Source organism: Octopus bimaculoides, chromosome 1 (assembly GCF_001194135.2).
Source record: "Octopus bimaculoides isolate UCB-OBI-ISO-001 chromosome 1, ASM119413v2, whole genome shotgun sequence".
In the NCBI taxonomy this organism is placed as follows: Eukaryota; Metazoa; Mollusca; class Cephalopoda; order Octopoda; family Octopodidae; genus Octopus; species Octopus bimaculoides.
In genome coordinates, this window is record NC_068981.1 from 90,917,812 (window position 1) to 90,924,460 (window position 6,649).

At 36.0% G+C, this 6,649-nt stretch overlaps 1 protein-coding gene across 1 annotated transcript in view; it reads left to right on the forward strand.

The window, feature by feature from the left end:
* Positions 1-6,649, forward strand: part of LOC106868780 (dipeptidase 1) — a 50,921-nt gene that overhangs the window by 41,059 nt on the left and 3,213 nt on the right. The window lies entirely within an intron of this gene.

The window sequence follows — 6,649 nt, forward strand, 5'->3', positions numbered from 1 at the left end:
AGATAGATAGATAGATAGAAAGATAGTCACGTCAGAATAATAGTAGACTTACTTGCAAAAAAGGACGTGTGCGTTCAATAATGTAATAATACAAAGAATATATATACATGTATACACACATATATGGACATACTTACATCTACATGTGTATATACATGCATATCAGGGTATATATATATGGGTGTTTTGCTCAACATCCTTAAACAAACCTTATTCAGGGACATTTTAAGCGGAATGGGCTACCTGGGCCCCACCTGCGAGGTCATGTGCTGTTTATTTTGATATGAGATCACCATGTCACGCTCATATGGTTGTGATGCATGCATGTGCCTGGTGTACCCTTATCAGACGGGTAGTCATGATGGGTATAATGGGCTTTGTATATTTTACCCCAGTGTCACTTTGATGGCATGCACTGCTCTCTCAGTCAATAATAATAATAATAATGTAATGTATATGGATGTCGGCAGATAAGGACACATTCACACATACGGGCATTACCGATCGATTAGGTACCAGCTTTCCATTAAATACTCAGTAATGGTCGCGTCATTCATTACCAACCTATCGATCAATACATACATGATGTCTTTGTACTCACTACACGCACACTAATACACATACATACTCTCACACATATAAATACATAAATAAATGGATGGATATATTGATGCACTGACATACACAAGCATTCCTCTGCGTATATATACATATGAACAGCTAGAAATTTACTACAGATATCGAAATATGTATTCTGTCTTTGTTGTTAGCATATTTTTTTTCAGATAAATCCAAGGGTTCTTATTTCTCTTCAGATAAGCGACACCTGCTTTTAGAATCTTTTTTTCAGTGTACTATTTGTAATTCATGAAAACAGAGAGAAATAAGCAAGTGAGTGAGAGTAAGTAGAGAAGATACAAAGAAGGCAAAGAGTGCGCGCGTGAGTGTGTGATAGATAGATGGAGAGAGAGAGAGAGAGAGAGAGAGAGAGAGAGAGAGAGAGAGAGAGAGAGAGAGAGAGAGAGAGAGAGAGAGAGAGAGAGAGAGAGAGAGAGAGAGAGAGAGAGCGAAAGATAGAAAGTAAATGCAGTGGGTTGATTTTGTTGCATAGATACTTATATACTTCACATCGACAGCTGCAAGTATTTTGCTCTCTATAGCTAAATAGTCATAGTAAAAGCAGGACGGAAACTGAAAACAACGTGTTTGACTTACGACAAACGTACAACAAAACAACAATAATCTAAATAAATAAGAAAATAATCTAGGCTCCTTCGGAAACATCGATTGTCCCATATATTTATTATTGAAGAGAGTGTGATAATTTTGGTACTTTTAGTTTGCCATTGAAATTGTTTGATTTGTAGTACTGTGTTCTCGGCTATTTTGGTTACACATGCAACTAAACTTTCAGCATTGTGTCTTTTATGATCTGTAAAAGTGATAGCTTCATTTATTCGAAGGCATGTAGAAACACTGAATTCGCCCCTCATCTATATCGACCTCAGTGGAGGCGCAATGGCCCAGTGGTTATGACAGTGGACTCGCGATCGTAGGATCGCGATTTCGATTCCCTGACCGAGCGTTGTGAGTGTTTATTGAGCGAAAACACCTAAAGTTCCACGAGGCTCCGGCAGGGGATGGTGGCGAACCCTGCTGTACTTTCACCACAACTTTCTCTCACTCTTTCTTCCTGTTTCTATTGTACCTGTATTTCAAAGGGCCATCCTTGTCACACTCAATGTCACGCTGAATCTCCCCGAGAACTACGTTAATGGTACACGTGTCTGTGGAATGCTCAGTCACTTGCACGTTAACTTCACGAGCAGGCTGTTCCGTTTGATCGAATCACCTGGAACCCTCGTCGTCGTAACCGACGGAGTGCTAACCAATATCGACCTCAAGGAGTACTGTGAAATTTGTATTCTAAGAAATACAAGCGTAGGCTAGTAATAGAATGGTAGACAAAAGAGGATAAAGGAAAACATTTTCCATTGAATGTTTGAAATTATGTGGATAGTAAATAAGTTTAAATGTATATTGAATGTGTACGTATGCACTAAAATGTTTTTGTGGATTTTAAGAAAATCTAACGGGATATTAACATAGTGATTAATATAAAGATAAAAGCTGGCAGAAAACGTTAACAGGCCAGGCGAAATGTTTAGCGGTATTTCGTCTGTCCTTACGTTCTGAGTTCAAATTCCGCTGAGGTCGATAAGTTAAGTATCAGTTGCGTACTGGGGAAGATCTAATCAACTGGTCCCCTCCCCCAAAATTTCGGGCCTTGTTCCTAGAGCAGAAAAGAAGATAAAAGTTTAAAGCTTCTCGAGATATGTATTATATAATAGATACTATGCAATCCTGCTTAGTATATACCAGCATCTAACAAAGCGGTTGATACGACCTTATGTTTCCATTGAAAAATAAGGTGGCGTGGAGAAGGAATACTTGCGTTCATGGGAAACTGTTGATCGTCCACAATAACTCCACTTGCTCTTGTCTGTACCTTGTTACAACTGTAGATACAACATCAAATCTGATTTTCGAAACTTTGTATAATTTATGCTTAAACACACACACACACACACACACACACACACACACACACACACACACACACACACACACACACACGCACACACACACACACACACACACACAACTAGCACAATATATGCGCTAGGTACTGTCTTCCTTTTTAAAAGTGGATTGTCTAGTCATACGCGCAGACACGCTTATGTGGTTAAAGAGTTCCCTTTAGTAGCGGCACCCTGGGCAAGTATCTTTTACTACAGCCTAGAGTCAACCAATGCATTATGAGTGAATTTCGCTGAAAACTGTGGGGAATCCCGTCTCTCTCTCACACACACACACACACACACATATGACGGGCTTCCCCACACGGAATCTCACTCACCTCCCACATTTAACTGCAACTCTTCCCATACACACCTGTATACCACCCACCTCCGTACCTTCACGACACACGCATCGCTATACACACCCATGTGCACTGTTGAAATCATCACTCACTTCACACACGTTTACACACACATACACACACCTTCCCACTCCACACACACTAGCACTAACCACTTCTCAGCACCCACACCACACACCATTATCTACACTCCACACACCTTCAATAGCGTCACCACACATACCACTATACGAGCAGCCACACACACTTTTTGACTCAGTACACACCCCACATATTTGGGAAGATGGTGAACTTCTAGTGAGGCTGTTGTTAGACATTGAAATCTTAGAGCGTCAATGATCAGATAACTAAGACGTTCAAGATATGGTGACGGACGGAGGCATTTGTTTCTGGATAGCTTCCAGTAGATCGATATTCTAGACAAGACGGGTGATGCAAAAAAAATAAAAAATAAATAAATAATTCAAAACAACGGGAATGTCACTAGCTGAGACAACTTTGGTCGTAGATCTCAATCAGGACTGACTTACGCTTAAACAAATATGGAATACAATAATTACCATAATGAGGCAAGAGCCATCCTTGTAAATAAGCGCAGCACTATAAAATAAACGTGGTTTTTTTTTAATGCTGGATTTCAGTACTGAAGCGTAAAAAGTAAAACACATGTCCTATATGTTGGAAAAAGAGGCAACTATGAAAAGCATTCAAACATAGCTAATCATTTTGTCATATTTACAGGAATAGTGAACCCTGGATTACATTATGAAAATAGCCCCTTCTTAGACGGTTGAGTGCCTTTCGAATAATGATTGATTCAAGGAAGAAAAATTGAATTCGCTGGTCTATAATCAAATTAATGGAATTCTACGATCGTGAAATGGAATGATGGAATTTCTAATTAAAGGTTAATAGTCTAAAAACATAGTAACACTACAAATGAATTTAAAAGACAAATAGATGCCATTGAAGCATAATGAAGAAATGCTTGTAGATTTGGTTCACTTTTAAGAAGAGAAACTTTAAGAAGTGCAATCAAATATTTTTCTGATTACATCTTTCCTCCTCAAGAAAAAAAAAAAAAGAACGTAGTGGATAAAGTATTCTTAAATAGAGAGAAGTGGATGGGATGTTCACGGCTGGAGCCCTCTCATCATAATCCGGTTGACCAAAGTTGACCAGAGGTGCTAAACAACATCAACGTTGTAAAATATAACAATATGCATAAACAGCTAAGTATTAACAGACCACTGTATAGCTGTTCCACTCGCCAGAGAGGCCAATCAATGGAAATCAAAATTAATTGCATGATAATAAAGTGATGAAAAAAATCCTTCAAGTTTATTGTATCGTAGCCTATTATACCAGTATAATTTATTGACCATAAACTGATAGGGACAAAGTTTCTGATTCAAACAAAACCAATAATTTATTTCTGAATAATGAACGTGTGAAAGATTGTGAAAACTTAACTAAAATGTCTTAGGAGTAGAAAACATAACCTACACAAATCCTTTTAAACATCTGAATATAATTATTCTCGAGAAATTTCTTTCCATTTTTAATTTACTTTCCGGAAAATCGCAATTGGATTTCTCTCAAAGAAACTCACAAAGATTCATGACCAGTAATTGACGATTAGCAATATTGATAGGATATTATGTAACGTATTGATTTCTCGTATAGAAAATCATATCAGTCACTCAAGTCTTGTGAGGAAGCCTCTTCATATAAGTAGTGTTACAACCTATCAAATGTTATAAGTCATATCTTACACAAATCACATCCTACCTTCTTTAATAAAGCACATATGAGATAACGTAATATTAGTCATAGCCCTAAAATGACTGCATGGTCACAACTTTAATATTTTTGATCACAGTCCTACTCGGTTAGAGTTGAACTAGAGCGAAACTGAAAAAAGTCCCTTACAACCGCTTTTTATAACAATTTAAGTTTCATTATATTTATTGCCTATTATGTTCCAAAATGCAACAGTATTGAATATCAGAAGTCATAGAATGCCAGATTAAATGAATTACATTATTTCATCTTGTACAGGGGTGGTGGTTTGGCAGAGTCTAACGACAGTCGCGAAAATGCTTTGCGGTATTTGTTCTAGTTCTTACAAGATTAAATCGTGCCTAGATCAACGTTGTCTTCCAGCCAATCGGGTTCAATAAAATAAATTACTATCAAGTAACGGGCCAATGCAAGTGATTAATCTCCTGGAAATATCTGGCTTTACACCTAAACATTACTTAATCTTGTATATAAACATACTGAATTTGAATCGTGCATGGATCAATCTTACTTTTTCTCCTTAAGAGTGAGCAAAATAAGTACCATGTATACGTGGAGTCAGTCCCAGATTCCTGTCAATTCAAGTCAAAATGATCTCAAAGTCAATAAAATAAGAAACTAGTCAAATGAACCGATTATATACCAATAACAAAATATGGCTTAAGGCCTCGGTGAAATACTATTTTCCCAACGCGATTAACTGAGGTGCATCTCGACCAGTTAAAAAATAACTTTTTAGATTACTGTGTTTTATTGTCTTCCAGTCTTGGTGCTTCTCATTTTATTATTTAGAACACTCATTTCATTCTTTGCTGCTAAGCTATTTGATAAAATTGACAAAATTAGTTCTTGATATTTTAAGTTCGCTAATCGTATGCATAATAAACTGCCAACCTTAACTCAACTGTATATGAAAATGAAAATATGTTATTATGACGTTCTTGCTTTTCCCAAATGGATTAGCAACATATAAAATGGCTTCCAATAGCATCAGTTGAAATTATACTTCACTTACGTTATTAATACTACAGTATGAAGAATATCAACGCAGAACACCACAATCAGCTTTGGCTATATGAATAAGAAACTGATATTATTTCATAATGCTCATACAACTAATATTTTGGCCCTTAATCCAGTCTTCTTCAAAAGAGTAACATAAATATAACAGACACTACACCAGTTACATAATACTCTCATTGTTTACATATGTAATCTTTATATGATTAAAGAACAACTTAATACTTATTACTCAATCAATTTTAGAGTAGAATGTCAAGATATTAAATAAAAATGCTACATCGAAGACATATTCTGAACCATTAAGGATTTTGCCAGTAATATGACACCTAATCAAAGCAATTTGTAGCGTGTTTCTATTTTGCATTGCATTAGTAAACAATCAAGGAAATTAATAAATAATAATTCCATAAATATATTTTCCATAAGAAATAATCGTATATTTTGATATTTCCCACCCTATATACTAATATTTTTGAAGGAAATTTATTATGCAAGTATTGCTACAAGAATTGACAACATAATGGTGGTTTTATCAGTATAAGTTGCATAGAAATATAAAAAGGAGGGGTATATATTTGGATGGCAAACATATCCTCTTCATTTTACATACTAATGCTATGAGAAAGGTCTTCGTCCAATGCTCAAGAAAAATAATTTCTACTTTGATGACAAACTCCAATGGAAATGCTAATAACATATATTCATGGATACACGTACTTTTGAAAGCACACGAATTTTCAGTGACTAACATATACTTTCTGCTTCAATTCACTCATTTTGTTATTCGGGTATAAGCTGTAGATGCCTATATCTGCAACAACTTCATACATACATACATACATATATGCATACATACATACATACATACATATATATATA